The sequence below is a fragment of the Psammomys obesus genome, unplaced genomic scaffold (genome assembly GCF_907164565.1).
Source record: "Psammomys obesus unplaced genomic scaffold, mPsaObe1.curated_primary_1811, whole genome shotgun sequence".
In the NCBI taxonomy this organism is placed as follows: domain Eukaryota; kingdom Metazoa; phylum Chordata; class Mammalia; order Rodentia; family Muridae; genus Psammomys; species Psammomys obesus.
In genome coordinates, this window is record NW_026587216.1 from 16903201 (window position 1) to 16921187 (window position 17987).

Consider the following 17987-nt stretch of genomic DNA (forward strand, 5'->3'; position numbering starts at 1 on the left):
ACACACACACACACACACACACACACACACACACACACACACACACACTATTCAGGGCTCACTATTTGGTATTTGATAACCAGCTAGTGTGATCTTCCCTGGGAAAGACTATTTCTTGTGCTCTCAGCATCTTTGTGTAGGGCTGAGGCCTTCTGAGCTTTCCCTGTCCATAAAGCCTATCTCTTGGATTATTCTTGCTCATCTCATGTTTAGGCAGTCATGTTGGTGGGACTATAGATGTAGCTTTTTATACTCCTAGGACACACAATCTCCCAGCAATCTCTTTGTTCCTGTCTCTTACATTATTTCTGTAAGCCTTGGTATAGAACCTTTACTATAAACTTACCTCTTTGGGCTGGGCGCCAGAGCTATACATTTTGATTGGTTGTGGTTCTCTGTAATTAATGTTCTCTGCCCATTACAAAGAGAAGTTTTCATGATGAGAGGTGAGGACCACATGTGTCTTGGCATATAAAACAAACTGTTCTGAATGTTGTTCATTTAGTGAAGCACAGTTGTAGATTCTCCTCCAGGACCATAACATCCCTGGGTAGTTGGCTGAGTTTCTAGATCCAGACATGTTTTCTCTCTTGCCGAGTATTGAGTCTATCATTGGGCTGTCGGTTACCGCCAAGCTAGGTATGCCACTACCTCACCCTTAATGATATTGCGTCATTCTTGTCATTGCTGTGCTTTGTAGGTATCGTGCCTGTGTAGGACTTTTGGCTGCTTCCCTTCATTGGAAGCTTGCAAGATGCCTTCTGGTACCATGGAAGCTCGTCTTCAGAGAGGAAACTTTCAGGTAGGTTTCTGCTCAAATCCACTGCACCCTGTATCTGAAGTTCATGGTGTCTTCAGAAATGTACCTTCCACTTTGGAGTGTGGGCCAGGGGCAGTAGCAACAGCTATAATGATTTGAGATTCCTTGGACAACCCTGACCAGCAACTCCATGCTTAGTGGTAGAGTTTTGTTAGATGCTTAGTGGTGGAGTTTTGTTAGATTACATTATCTTTGACTCTTGGAGGGAGCATTGTCAACCTACAGAAAATCTTTATTTGAATTATATATGTGTATCTATACATAAAGTTAGATGTATTGTAGCTGTTTTAAGACAGATAGTTAATAGTTTACTTTATGGTATATGTAAAATAATGTTCTCCTGTTGTTCCAGAGGGAATTTCTAAGGGCTAATATTTGGAATTAGGTCTCATCATCACAGTCTCTATTCTCACTGTCAATATGCTCAGTCTAGCCTACAAATCTTAAACTATTTGTTATTTTTGCTTCTAAAAATAAATTTAGCAGACCTCTGGTTTAGCCTATAAAAATTGTGACTTCTATTAATAATAATTACTCATAAGTATTAGTCTTTCATTTATTCCATCTTTTCCAATCCTCATCCTTAAGGAAAAGTGTTCAGTCAGCATAAAATTATGAACAAAACAGAAGGAGAATCAATCAATTTTAGGAGAGAAAGCTACATTAGACTTTCCTTCATTAGAAAGAAAATAAAAGACTACCATATTCCTTTTGGAGTGGACCAACGAAAGGGTTTTCAGGTCCTAGAACGCTAAAATGGTTTTACAAACATCCATTGAAACTAACTCACTGTGACCTAAAATAATTTAATGAAAGTAAAAGAAAACCATTCTATAGATTGTAATTTTCTAGTAATATACTAGTAAGATTATATATAACCTGTTCAGTCTGTATAATGTTACTTATATGTATATATATGTGTGTCTGTGTTTACATGTAATATATATCTTTTCAAGTCTATCCATTTGTCCTTTAATAGCAAATTAGTATGCTTTACTAAAAAATTGGTATGTGGAAAACTATCTCACTCTCAGCATTCCTTAGGTCCCTGTACTTCTTTGTATGACGTTGAGGCCTCCTGAGTTTTCCCCCTGTCCACATAAGCATAACAATTGATTACTTCTTGTTCAGCTCATGTTTAGGCATTCAAAGCAGTGAGGTGTGAGAGCTTATACATGTAGCTTCTGACATTAGCAGGATGACTGTGGTGTTCAGGTGTCCTGTATACTTTGCCAGGAATTTTAGGATTTATATAGACCAGGAGTGCTTCATGAAGTACTGTTTTGGTACCTTCTCACCACTGAAAGGTGACATTTGGCTATATCTGAAGACATGGAGTTTTAGCTGTAAGAATGAGGAAGCCTCATTATTAGGATCTTTTGGTTGGAGGACAGGAATGTTGCTAAGCATATAGAGTACATATGTCAGCACAGAACCATCTAACCGGACTACGATTAAAAACACCTGAGGCAGACTCTAAGCTTGAGCACATTGGCAATAAAACAGGGAGCATAATGATAAACTCAAACCCCAAGAATTGTTCTTTTAAAATCCCATCAGAATTTGATATATATGGTATCTATGCTGACATATATACAAATTCATCCTATATATTCTTTTATTTATTTATTTATTTATTTATTTATTTTTTAGTAAGTGTTTCTCTGTGTAGCCTTGACTGTCCTGGACTCACTTTATAGAACAGATTGGCCTCAAATGCACAGAGATCTGTCTTCTTTGACCTCCTCCAGTGTTGGGATTAAAGGCATGCACCACCACACCCAGCTCACCCTAAAAATCCTAAGGTACACATTCTATATAACAGGAAAACTCTAAGATAAACTTTCATAATTCAAACTATTTGAATACCTATTTTTTTTAATTAAAATAATGCTTAGTCTGAGTTACTCATACTAATGGCCTTAGGTCTTTAGTTAAGTCTTCAAACAAGTAGACAGCACCCAGATGTAATTTTAAAATTACACTATTCCTAGGGCATTATCATTTCATCTAGATAATTGACAATCTTTCAGAAATGTGGGTTGGAAAAGGACATTTTCATGAGGTTTATTATTTGTCATGAAGCATTAGCGAGACATCAGCATCTGTACACACCTTGGATCCCATCCAAATGATATTATTGATCAAACTAACAAGAGTGTCTGGAAAATTAGATGGCAACACTGAAATAGTCTGGCTGCAGTAAACAAGGTCAGGGAATAATTTTAGCAAATGTTTCAGATGCATCTCATGGAGGTTGTGAACATTTTCATCGAAATCAAGAATCTACTCTATAATTAGTATTCCATATGTAACTACTCCCTTCCTAATTAGAGTGAATTAATGGACATTTCTAATCTTTACAGGAGAATATAAGGCAACTTTATTTTTCACTAAGAGTCTCATTAACAGAATCTATAAAAATAGGCTTTTAAACAACCAAAAATAGTAAATGTTAATAGATAATTCTGAAACTTTTAAAGGCATGCTGTGAGATTCATAATCGGGGCCAACATGTTTATCACTACTTATTTATAGATGTCACTGGTGAAGAGCCAGTAAAACATCAATTAAGATAATTTCATTCTTGTTCTTTGAAATAAATTTATCAGTGTGGTAACTGATGTGGCCTGCTATAAACTTCAAAAATATTAGAGTTTAGAGATAAGCTTTGAATTACAGAGTTCATCAAGTAAATATGAGTCATGCCTAGAGTCAATTTTAAGAAAACATCCATCGCCCTTGTCAGGAGTAACATGAAGAATGGAGCATATATACCTTAGACTAATTTCTACTCAATATATTTAGATTCCCAAAGGCCTTTCAATTTCATTTTATTGTTTTCAATTTACTCCAGTCCTTCCAATACATTCTTTTCTTCCATTAGTACGGTGCTCTTAAACATACTAGGTGTTTCACTCTATTAGAATATATACAATATGACACATGAGTGTGTGTGTGTGTGTGTGTGTGTGTGTGTGTGTGTGTGTGTGTATTCAGGTTAATCCCATTTTCTGTAATCCCTTTACTCCTGTAAAGCTGGTATGGGCCTATGTCCTTAAAACATGTGAGAGTTCCTAGACAAGGCCCTTTCAAGAATTTATAAGATTTATAAGATTCTTATTAAAGTATGTTTCTTACTTAAGGAAACATTTAATCTTACTTTGTATGTGAAGTTGCAAAATACCAATTTTAGATACAGTGTGCAAAGGCAAGTATGTACTGTTATTTCAGCAGCAGGCGTCTAAAAGTAAAACAAAAATGTGTGTTTAAAATTTTAGTAGAAAAGTTTTTATTGATTTACTCTTTTATTAATTACAATTTATTCGCAACAAAATTGGTAATTCTGTATTTATATTTAATCAGAAATTATAAGGTAGATAAAAGGTAACCAATATTGATACGAAACGGATGCTCTCAGCAGAACTTGAAGACCTAAAAAGAAGTTGAGGGCATCAGAGGATGCTAGTGGGGTGTTCATACTACCGTACCATCCCTCCCATGGTCTGAAAACCTGCTGAGTAGGAATAACTAGCTAACGCTTTCAAAGTTCTCATAGGCAATAACAAAAAAATATTTGTTTGAAGCCATTTTCCATTTGGCTCCAAAGCACCTGCTATTAGATAACAGGTTGCTATAGTGACACGAATATATTTCAGTTTGTTTGTAAAACACTACTGGCACGAGATTTTTGTATATCATCTCCTATAAGCTAGATGCCATAACTATGTTTTTTTTAATTAACTGAAAATTTTCTATTAATTTTTTTAAATTCTATAAAGTCATAGGACAATGATTTGTAGCTTAACAATTCTGAAAAAATGTGATTGATGAGGAAGAAAACAAAATTTAGGTAATACAAAATTAAATACAACAAAATGTGATACAATAATGTAAAGTAGTTATCATAACATTCTGAGTTCTCTGGGTCAAGAGGCAAGTTTTACACACCTTATTATTTACCATAAGGACTGGTGTAACAACTTAGAAAAATTTTAACCAAATTTTTAATTGTGTTAAATTGTATATTTACACACAAAAGCATTATTAGTATTATGCAATTATGCATAGCCTAAATGGATTTGACAATGTCAATGAAATAAAATTATTAAGTGGGCCACACTAAAAATTGAAGTTAAATTAATTAAAAATTTTTAAGTATCAGACAAAATTCAACTGATCTCAACCTTCAATCATCAGTAAAAGTACTTTGTGCAGCCCAGGCTGGCCTCAAACTCATGATCCTCCTGCCTCTGCCTCCTTCAGCATCCTACCGGTGATGTTGCCCATGGCAGTTCAGTGCCCAAGTGGGTTCCATAGTAATAGGAACAGAGACTGTCTCTGACATGAACTGATTGGCCTCCTCTTTGATCACCTCCCCCTGATGGGGAGCAGCATTACCAGGCCACAGAAGAAGACAATGCAGCCACTCCTGATGAGACCTGATAGACTAGGATCAGAAGGAAGGGGAGGAAGACCTCCCCTATCAGTGGACTTGAGGAGGGGCATGTGTGGAGAAGGGGAAGAAAGGGTAGGATTGGGAGGGGAGAAGGGAAGGGGCCATGGGGGATACAAAGTGAATAAGATGTAATTAAAATAAAAAAGTACGTTGTGACAAAGAAACAATGTCATACATTTTCATGGAGATGATATTATTATGATATTATATAATAATAATTATTATATTATTATGATATTATGTCTCCACCTTATACCAAGATGGGTTATAGACAAACATTAGTCTAAATTAAAGATACTTGCCAATATTCAAACACTCAAAATATGATTTTTTTCTTTTTTTGGGGGGTGGTTGGGGGCAGCATTGGGAATTCAACTTAGCTCTTCAGATATATGAAGCAAGCACTCTATGACTAAGTTACAGCAATAGTGTGAAGGACTTCTATTCACTTTAGAAATTCATTTCAGTGCTTATGGGTAAGCAGAGATGGACAATCAAGGGTTTTAGTCAAAACAAAGAAACCTCAGAGTGACAGTTGCTTGGCAGTTTGACAAAGTACCTGGTCCAAATTAGGAGAGAAAAGTAGCCACACTCTTGAGAAGAAATCCCTCATAAGGAGTTCCAGTAGCAACATAAAAGCACATACCATGAAACATTTATATTCTGTCCATAGAGCACGTTACAAAGTGGTGGATTCAGGATGATTAATGAATATCAGGGTAATTTTTTGCCCTTAGTTTTGGTGAGAGTCTTTCACATTGAAGTCTTGACAATAGAATTTTAGGAAAGGAATTCTGTAGGCAATGCATTTGGATAAACTAAAGAAGTAAAAATTTAAATACTCTTGTGCAGTCCTGAGGTCTAAACTGAACTAAAAGATCGAGGCTTCACAATAACAGTACAGTTCATTTACAGCTGAGCTGGATTCTGAGATACTTATGCAAATGCAGAGAAAGCATGGAATGGCTACCTACAGAAGGATATAAATAATGCACAGGGTACTGGTAGCAAGTCAGCCTGTCAGGGAATAACAAAGGGAAAAGTGATCACAGAATCATATATTAACATGGCTGATACCAAAAACATGGAAATAAAATTACAGATCAAATAATTTGGAAAGAAATGGCAACAGTGGTACAAAGCCAAGAACTAATCTTTGAATTAACATATGTGTTTACTCTATTTATATATAACAAGAATGATTCATGAGACTTGATATACTATAGAAGTCTTAAAGGAACAAGAGTTAAACAGCTAATAATGTTAATTTTAATGACTGAAAGGAGAAAAGAAATTGAATAGAATGAGTTACATGTATACCTTCATAACAGAAGAGATTTTGATATTTTTTTCATTGTATGTAGACATGATGCTTCATATTTATTTTTTAGTATTTTTATTTTAATTTTTATTAATTACATTTTATTCACTTTGTATCCCCCCATAGCCGCCTCCCTTCTCCCCTCCCAATCCCACCCTCCCTCCCCCTTCTCCACCCATGCCCCTCCCCAAGTTCACTGATAGGGGAGGCCTTCCTCTCCTTCCTTCTGATCCTAGTTTATCAGTTCTCATCAAAAGTGGCTGCATTGTCTTTCTCTGTGGCCTGGTAAGGCTGCTCCGCACTCAGGGGGAGGTGATCAACGAGCAGGCCAATCAGTTCATGTCAGAGGCAGTCCCTCTTCCCATTACTATGGAACCCCCTTGGACACTGAACTACCATGGGCTACATCTGTGCAGGGGTTCTAGGTGATCTCCAAGAATGGTCCTTGGTTGGAGTATCAGTCTCAGAAAAGACCCTGGGCCCAGATATTTTGATTCTGTTGCTCTCCTTGTGGAACTCCTATCCTCTCCATGTCTTACTATTTCCCCCTTCTTTCATAAGATTCCCTGTACTCTGCCCAAAGGTTAGCCATCAGTCTCAGCATCTGCTTTGATACCCTGCAGGGTAGAGCCTTTCAGATGCCCTCTGTGGCAGGCCCCTGTCCTGTTCCTGTTTGATATTTCTAATGTGGTATTTTGAGAAATAGGCTATTTTATAGAGTTATGAGATTAGTCAACCAAAGATCTCATAACCTGTGAAAATGATAGTTTATGACAAGTGAGCAGGCAAGGTGCAACATTTTAATATAAACTCTTTTGTACTACTTGAACTTGGAGCATGACCATTCTATTTTGATAGAAATTGAATGATTTTAAATAAGATTTGTGCAAGTATTTCACACATAACGATATATATCCTTGACTAATGAATACCTTGAATACTTTGTCATTTAATACAAGAAAATAGAAAAGAAGTTAATCAATGAATAAGAACTAATCAATCAACTAATTAATCAGTAAATAATGTTAATGACTAATAAGATTAAAGCAAATTGCTTAGTGATAAACAAGATCATATACATAGATACAAAATAATCTATGTTTCATTATCAAAATGAAAATAATATTTTAAACTATTCTGGAAGCAATACTCTTGTATAAGCTAAAAGATATGCAAAAAATCAGCATGTGAGCAATTACAATGTTCAGCCACCACTAAAAGTATCCATCTAATCAATAACGAAAAACATTAACAAAATTCTTTCAAGCACATCAGCTTCCTTTTATTTTGTAGTATCTTTGGTGTTTGTTGTGTGGATCTTTTCAAGTGTTGGCTGAGGCAAACCTGTGTCATAACAGTATGTGTGAAGGTCAGAGAACATTTCAGAAATCAGTTCCCTCCATCAAACGTGTTCAGGGGCAGGGTCTGTCTCCTTGGTTCTGTTGACATAATGCATTTCTGTCAGTGTTCTGTGGACTGGCCAGTTTTCCTGTCCCTACTTCCAGCTCACTGTAGGAATGCTGGTGTTGCAGATTCATACCATGTGTTACATGCATTCGAGGCATCAAACTGAGGTTTGTACAGGAACCACACTTGCCTGACGAAACATTTCACTGGCCTTTCTATTCACTTTCTAAGGAAGGAATGGAAAAGATTGTTGACAGTAAACTTATATGGAGTGATGTTTTATTTGGAATTACGGTTTCAGTCCAGAGTGTCTGGCCATTATTTCTTTGCGCCTGTGGTGACACAGTACACAATGAGAGCACACAGCCTGTTCACCTCCTGAAAAATCTAGAAACAAAGATAAACAGAAGGCCAGGTTGCTAAAACTCCTGTGAGATTATAACCCCAATGACTTTCTTTTTATCCATGAGGCCCTACTCCCCAAAGAATATATCATCTTCTAATTGCTCCACTGTGGTGTCCAAGTATTCAACACATGGGCCTTCAGGGAGCATTCCAGATCCAAATTGTAGCATATAAAAATGTTTAACTGTATTTCAGTACTGAGAAACATAGATGAATAATGCAAATGGTGTCTTATTCTTTAACATTTTCAACAGAATTACTGAACCATTCACAATGCTTCAGTTAAAATTGATCAGACACCCATTAAGGTAATAGGTAAAAAGTCCCCCTCCAAGATAGTATGTTAAGATTAATAAGGCTTTCTCTCCATTTATTGACCCTCTTCCTCCATGCCATATAAAACTACAAACTCCTTCAAGATATTTTTAGAAACTCCATACTTCAAACCATGCAAGGAACATGCTATTTAAAAGCATGCAAGTTAACAGCACTCAGTTAGCTTAAGTCTTGAAAACATAACTGACTTGTAATGCCTCAGCTTCATCCCTCCTGCCTGCAGGCTGCACTCACCTTAATTAGATTCATGAATCTCTGGTACTCGTCAGTACACACCTACTTTCCCCTGTGTGCTATGAATGTAATCTTGGAAAGAAAAGGACATCGTCTGTCCATTCTCCACATCTACAATGAAACGTCAGGGAAGAAGCTCCCCTTCTTGCATCCTGGTAATTACTTAGTTTCTTATAGCAGTGTAGTCAAAGAATCCTCTTGGGCCTAAAATATAACTATTGACAACTGCCTTATGTCAAGGTAGCTCATGCTATATTAGTAAAGACAGAATAATAGAACAGGGAAATGTGTGCCGACTTGCTGTGCATGAAAAATGGGCCTCTAGCCTGTAAAGACATGGTTCTACATGCTTGGAAACCAATCACTAAAAAGAGACAATGGGGAGCCTCATATAGTCTGCTGGTATGCTAGACTAAGAGAAAAAAAGCAGTAGCTCGTGGTGAGTCAGGAATGCATTTGTGTTAGTTATCTCAACACAGTCGCAAATAGATTTAAAACTAGATTAATCTGATGTCAGAGCTTACTTGCTTGAAGCAGTTGCTCAGCTCAAGAAAAAGATTCACACGCAAACTATGAGTATATGCAGTCACAAGTGCCATGAGTTCATTCATTCTGTCACATATAAAAAGCATTGCTTCATCATTACTGTCTACTTCAAATTCAACCTAACATTTCTTTTTCTCACTGGATCTTTTATGATTTCAAAGTGTTGCAATTGCAGTTAGAATTTTCATATTTGTTGAACATTGAGTCATATCCCTTGGTAGTCAGATCTAATAAGTAGAATGACTGAGGTTTAAAAAATGACTTAAGATTCTTCCAACCCTGTCCTATTTTAAAAGAGAATTTCAGGACCATTTGGAATTTAAAAAACAAAAATTCTTGGATTTGGGGGATTTTTTAATGGATTTATTTTTTTAATTAATTAGAGTTTATTCACTTTCTTTCCCAGCTGTAGCCCCCTCCCTCATACCTTTCCAATCCCACTTTTCCTCCCTCATTTCCTCCCTTGCCCCTTCCTAAGCCCACTGATACTGGAGGTCCTCCTGTCCTTCCATCTGACCATAACTTAAAAGGTCTCATCAGGTCTGTCTTTCATAGTCTTTCTCTGTGGCCCGCTAAGGCTGCTCCCCCATTAGGAGGAGGTGATGAAAGAACAGGCCACTGAGTTCAGGTCAGAGATAGTTCCTGTTAGCTTTACTACAGAACCCACTTGGACACTGAGCTGCCATGGGCTACAACTGTGCAGGGGTTCTAGGTTATCTCCATGCATGGTCCCTCGTTGGAGTATCAGTCTCAGAAAAGACCCCTGTGCCCAGGTTTTTTGGTTCTGTTGCCCTCCTTGTAGAGGTCCTGTCCCATCCAGGTCTTTCTATCTCCCCCTTCTTTCATAAGATTCCCTGAACTCTGCCCAAAGTTTGGCTAGGAGTCTCAGCATCAGATTTGATACCCTGCTGGATAGAGTCTTTCAGAGGCCCTCTCTGGTAGACTCCTGTCCTGTTCCTTGTTTTCTCCCTCTTCTGGTGTCCATCCCATTTGCCTCTCTGAATGAGGATTGATCATCTTACCCAGGGTCCTCCTTCTTGCTTAGCTTCTTTAGGAGTACAGATATTAATATGTTTATCCTATGTTATATGTCTAATAGCCACTTATAAGGGAGTATATACCATGTGTATCTTTCTGCTTCTGGGATACCTCACTCAGGATGATCTTTTCTATTTCCTACCATTTGCCTGCAAATTTCATGATTTCCTTGTTTTTAACTGCTGTGTAGTATTCCATTGTGTAAATGTACCACAATTTCTATATCCATTCCTTAGTTGAGGGACATGTGGGCTATTACCAATAAAGCTGCTATGAACATGGTTGAGCAAATGTCCTTGTGGTGTACTTGAGCATATTTTGGATATATACCTAGGAGTTACATAGCTGGATCTTGAGGTAGCACTATTCCTAATTGTCTAAGAAAACACCAGATTGATTTCCAAAGTCGTTGTACAAGTTTACATTCCCACAAGCGATCGAGAAAATTCCCCTTTCTCCACATCCTCTCCAGCATGCATTGTCACTTGAGTTTTTGATCTTAGCCATTCTGATGGGTTTAACGTGAACTCTCAGGGTCATTTTGATTTGCATTTCCCTGATGATTAAGGATGTTGAGCATTTCTTTAAGTATTTCTTTGCCATTTGATATTCCTCTGTTGAGAATTCTCTGTTTAGCTCTGTACCGCATGGAAGAAAGACAGCACCTTCAACAAATGGTGCTGGTATAACTTGATGTCAACATGTAGCAAAATGCAAATAGACCCATATTTCATCACCCTGCACAAAGTTAAAATCCAAGTGGATCAAAGACCTCAACATAAAAGCAGACACACTAAATCGGCTGGAAGAAAAAGTGGGGGAAAAGCCTTGAACTCATTGTCATAGGAGACAACCTCCTGAACAGAACACCAACAGCACAGGCTCTAAGAGCAACAATCAACAAATGGGACCTCATGAAACTGAAAAACTTTTGTAAAGCAAAGGACACTGTCTGCAGAACAAAATGACAGCCTACAGACTGGAAAAGGATCTTCACCAACCCTATATTTGACAGAGGGCTAATAAGAAGTTAAAAAGCAACAAATCAAGTAATCCAATTAAAAATGGGATTTTTCGGTTTTAAGATATGTGAATATGAGAGTGGGAGACAGCTCAGCTGTTAAAGGCACTGGCTGCTCTTCCAAAGATCCTGGGTTCAATTCTCAGCACCCACATGCAGCTCATAATCATTTTTTATTCCAGTTCCCGGGAACCTGATGCCTTTTTCTCACTCTGTGGGCACTAAGGCAAGCAAGTGATGTACAAAGAAACATGCCAGCCAAACACCCATACATATACAATAAAATTTAAATTTTTAAAAATATTTGTGAATATACTTAAAATTAGATTTATAGATAAACGGATAGACTCAGTTGTAGGTAGACAAATAAAATAGACAAATTGTTAGCAGACAAATAATAAATAGTTACAGTTGTTAAAAAGATGCTGTATAAATGGCAGACAATAGATAGGTTTTACCTAGGTAAATAGGATTGATTTATTGATTGGCTGATTGATAGAACAATAGATGATAGCACTAGATAGATAAAAGATATATATCCTTTTCTGATTACTTAATAATATATAACATAGGCCATGCTATCAAAAGCTTAAAATAATAAAATGAATGAATTAAACCCAAAATTCTATACATACATACATACATATATATATATATATATATATATATATATATATATATATGTATATATATATATATTTGAGATTTCATCAAGAAATTCTTTGGCTGACATACAGGTCAAGCGTAAGGTTCCATGTCTGCAAAATATTTCATGGTCAGTAACCTTCACATGCAAAAGCAAAGCCTTCATTGACTTTCCTGTTCTCTAAGTTGGCTCAGGGTTTTAGAAGTTTCTCTCAGATAACAGCCATCTGACAGAGCATGATTGCTGCATGTAATATAATATGACAAGTCTGCCCGTTAACTTTTTCTCTAAAATGCTCCTAAGTAACTGCCTTAATACAATATTTAAAATGGGACTGTCAGCTGGGAAGTCCTGCTCTTAACCATAGTGGCTGCTGGGCATAAAGACTGGAGCAGTTTCCCGGCAGCCTTTATCTGTAAGCTTTCAGTGGCCATTTGTTCTCCTGGGATCCGTTGTTACAAACCAAATCCAAGTTTTAAAAAACTGTTCTTTGAGAGAACAGATATTAAAATATAATGAGGAGGATTTCTTCTGCTTGCTTTGCTATGTGTCTGTGATAATGTTCACTGTGCTCTATCCCCACCACTTACTCAACTCTAAAATTTATGCAGAACATTAAAATTAACAAGGCTGATAGCTCTTTATTTCAGAAGAATTTTCTACATGTTACTTTTCCTGGCTTGAGCTTTTACTTTACACTCAAAGTTGCAATTGTAGATCCACCATTAAGCTACATTTCTCCAGCCACACTGAAAGGATCAGTGTCCCCAAAGGACACCACAGATGTTTGCCTCTGTGCAATATTACCTATGTCTTACCATAGAAAATGATTTTTAAATGTAAATTTCATAGCATGTTATCCAAATGACTGAATCACAGAGTCTCTGAAAGTAAAGAGAGGTAAACTGCATTTTGAAAACTTTCCTCAAAGCTCTTTTGAAATATATTTTGAGGTATTCCCATAACAGATTATGTAACTCCCCACCTAGAATCCTAGATTTATTCCTTGAAACTTTACAAAGAATGGAAGAATACATTTATTTCCATTACATAGGTATGTACCCACCTCCTCACCCAGGTGACACCGCCTCCCAATGGCCCCATCCACCCTCCCACCAAGGCCACTCACACCTGTCCATCAGCAATGTCTACTGTATTTCTCCTTCATAGGGGGAGTCATGTGTCCCCCTCAAGTACTCCTTGTTATTTAGCTTCTCTGTGTCTGTGGGTTGTAGCATAGTTATCTTACTTTACAGTTAATATGCACTTATAAGTGAGTACATACCATGTTCATCTTTTGGGATCTGGGTTACCTTACTCAGGATGATTTTTTTTCTACTTCCAACCATTTGCCTGCATATTTCATGATGTCATTATTTTTAACATCTGAGTAATACTCCATTGTGTAAATGTATGTTTTCTTTATCCATTCTTCAGCTGAGGAACATCTAGGTTGTTTCCATTTTCTGGCTATTACAAATAAAGTTGCTATGAACATAGCTGAGTGAGTGTCTTTGTAGTATAGTGAAGCATCCTTTGGGAATATGCCCACGAGTTATATAGCTGGGTCTTGAGATAAATCTATATCCAATTTTCTGAGAAACTGCCATATTGATTTACAAACTGATTATACAAGTTTTCACTTCCACCAAAAATGGAAGAGAGTTTCCTTTGCTCTGTGTCCTTGCCAGCATGAACTGTCATTTATATATTTTATTTTGGCCATTCTGATAGGTGTAAGATGGAATCTCAGAAGCAGATCCAAGATGGCAGTGCGATGATGCACTGTATCTGAACATCAGGACAGCAGTGATAACAGAGCAACAGACAGGTCATGTGTGGACCACAAAACCCCAGAACCTGTGTTTCCCAGGTGAGAGGAGAGCCCGCAATGAGGGGTCCAATCTCAGTTCACCCAGCTAATCCCGGGAAAAGTTCCCAGGCTCCTGCCTGCATGAGGTCTCAGCCTCTAGCCACCAGCCTACTCTCAGCATCCTGTGGATACCTTCCAGATACCAGGGGCTCAGCTCCAACCTCAGGCCTCCTGATGCTCAGGATTCACAAAAACAGCCCCAGCCCAGCTCCAAACCTCAGCCTCACAGTTCCTCCAAAATGGCTGTGCCCATCAAGCAGAGTGTCTGAGCACACCGTCTGGGCAGCTGGAGCTCATTAACCTTGGGGCAAGAAAGCCAGTAGCAGCATGGGTGATCCAGGACTTCCTCTGGTGACAGGAGAGTCCCCAGGCTTCTGAGGAATCCAGTTGGTTCCCAGTATCATATACCTGATACGATCCGGCAATTCACTGTTAAATACCCACCAAGCAGAGACCATACCCACCAATCCCAGGAGCACTCTTACAGGAACATCCAGCTCCTACCCAGGGCTCTTCCTGCAATCTCAAGAACTCCAGTGTGCACCAGGGTTTACCAGCCAATGCCAGAGACAACCAGATGAATAAAGGCCAGAGTAAAAACACAACAAAAACCAGTGCAAAATGTAATCTCCAGAACCCATTTATCCCACAGCAAGCAGCCTGGGATAGCCTAACACAAAGAAAACACTAAATGAAAATCCTATTGCCACATAATAATCAAAACACTAAATGTACAGAACAACAAAAAAAAAAATATATATATATATATATATATATATTGAAAGCTACAAGGGAAAAAGACCAAGTAACATAATAGCAAACCTATCACAATCATACATGACTTCTCTAAGTGACCACAGATGCCAGTCGAAACTACTATACCCAGCAAAACTTTCAATCACCATAGATAGAGAAAACAAGATATTCTAAGACAGGTCCAAATTTAAACAATAGCTATGCAAAAACAGCCATATAAAAGATACTAGAAGGAAAACTCCACCCCAAGGAGGTTAACTATCCCCCCTCAAAAAAAAACACAGGATATGAATAACTTCACTACAGCAAACCCAAAAGTAGACAAGCACATAAACATACTACCACAACCAACATCATAATAAAATAAAAACTATAACAGTCACTGGTCATTAATATCTCTCAACATCAGTGAACTGAACTCTCCAATATAAAGACACAGCTTAACAGAATGGATTCATAAACAGGACCCATAATTCTGGTGCATACAAAAAACACACTTCAGCCACAAAGATAGACATTACCTGAGAGCAAAGGACTGGAAAAAGATTTTCCAAGCAAATGGAGGCAAGAAGCAAGCTGGAGGAGACATTCTAAAGTCCAATAAAATAGACTTTCAACCAAAATTAATCAAAAGAGATGAGAAAGGACATTTCATACTCAACAAAGGGAAAACCCACCAAGAGGACATTTCAATTCTGAACATCTATGCCCGAAATACAAGCCCCCCCCCCATTTGTAGAAGAAACATTAATAAAGATTAAACCATACAACAATCCCCACACATTAATAGTAGGAGACTTCAACACCTCATTCTCACCAAAGGACAGGTCAATCAAACAGATACTAAAAAGAGAAATAATGACACTAACAAAGGTCATGAATCAAATGGACCTAACAGGTAGTTTCAGAACTTTTCACCCATACACAAAAAAAAATATTCCTTCTTCTCAGCACTTCATGGAACCTTCTCCAAAATTGATCATAAAGTCAGTCACATAAAAAGCCTCAACAGATACAAGAAGACTGAAATAATTCTGTTGTGGTAAAGTTAAGAGGTATGGCCTAATAAATGTTTATCATTGAGCTATAATTATTACGGCAGTATTATCTAAACCACTATCAATCAAATAAAGACAGGCACCTGTTATATTTTATAAAATAGCCTTTACCTGGTGCATTACAGATATTAACCATCTAAACTAACTTTACCTCTCAGCCCCAATTTCAAGCTACCTCACACCCATGGTCCCAAAATATTTAATGGTCTCCATATCCTCCATCCACACTGCTCCAACCATGTACTCCTTTCCCTCACTAACCCATGGAGCCAATATGTTTCCTTCTTCTCTGATTCTCTTCTCCTTTTTTTCTCTTCCTTCCTGTCTCTCAACCCCACCCTGCAAACTCCAAATTCCACCTCCCTGTCCTCTGCCAAATGCCAAGCTTCAGCATTTTTTTAAGCCAATCAGCTTTAAATTAGGTGGAGCCGGGTTTACACAATAAGGACAGATATACATGTGAATGTGTTCATCTGAGCAGGGACAAGATCTTAGAGGCCAGTGATTAACATTAAAATACATAGTACCGGGCCAACCCCCAACATAATTGCTTGTATCTTATCAGACCATCATGGACGAAAGCTGGACCTCAGCAATATAAACAACATACCTAAGGAAACTGAACAGCTTTCTATTTAATGACGGAAAGAAATTAAAGACTTCCTAAAATTCAATGAAAATGTAGGAACAACATATTCAAATTTATGGGACACAATGAAAGCAGTGCTATGGGGAAAGTTCATAGCACTAAATACCTTCATTAAAAAAATAAATTAATTAAAAGAGAACCAAATCAGGAGGCAGGGCAAGGCGTCCATGGCGGAGCCAGGACGACTCTCATTCTGAACAGGAGCACAGCAGGATCGGCACAGTGACCAGCAGTCAGAACTCGAGGCCATAAAACACAAGTGATTGTGTTTTCCGGGTGAGAGGATACCCCATAGTGGAGGATTCAATCAGCTTTAACTCACCTGGCTAAACCTCGGAAGAGATCCCAGTTCCACCAGGCGCTTGGTCGCTAGCCCAGAGCCACACGCCAGCGTGCTCTGGTCACTGTCCCAGACTGAACTGTGGCCCTACAACATCAGAGACTGGAATCTCCAGTCAAGAGATAACCCCACGGTGCAGGAAACGATTGGGACCGACCTTAGGTCACCCAGACATCCCCTGGAAAAGACTCAGGTTCCAAGGGCACCCCAGGAGCCAGCCCGGAGCCAGAACCGGGGACCCAGGCACCTGCACAGAGCCCTGCCTGCACACCTGATTCGCTGCCCCAGATAGAACTGTGGGCACCAGGGCACCAGAGACTGAGTTTCACTGTCATGTGCAAACCCACAGTGAGGGGAACCGCTGGTCTGATCTCAGAGCACTCAGCTGATACCACCACCCCGAAAAGGTCTCTGGAAAAGTTACCCAGTTTCGGCAGACACCCAGACACCCAATCCCCAGAAAGGCGGAGCCATGTAAGTCTGTGCCTGCAAGTTCTACTCGCCATCACAGACAGAAAGGCTATCCCCAAAGCAAAGACTGGGTGTCCCTGTCAGGAGGAAACCCCACAGTGGGAGGATCATTAGGTCCAATGCTCAGGACACCCATATCCAAAAGACTTTCTGGATTCACGCAGACTCTAGGCTCTAGCCTTCTACTGCAGGCAGGAGCGCTGTGCTCACCCGCCATTATTGAGTACCAACAGGGCAATGGGGCACACAGCTGCATCCTCAGACCTAGAAAAGCCAGAGAGCCATTACAGCAGCCCTCAGATACTGCATCAATTTATCCCTATCAGTTATCCCTAGCTAGACTGACAAAACTATAGGAATCCCTGGTTCATCAAGAGGGCTGCACCCAAAAATTACACCTTAAGAGCAACAGCTGCTGCTCACTAAATTCAGAGCAAAAAACCCAGCAGCAGGGCAGCCATCACCAGACCTCTCCTGATGAGAGGAGAGCCTTCCAGAATACCACAATTATTATACAGGTCCATACACCTGAGGTGAACTGTGACAATTCCTGAGAAGCACCACTATTCAGTTGACCATACCCAAAAAGCAGAGGAGAATTTCAGAA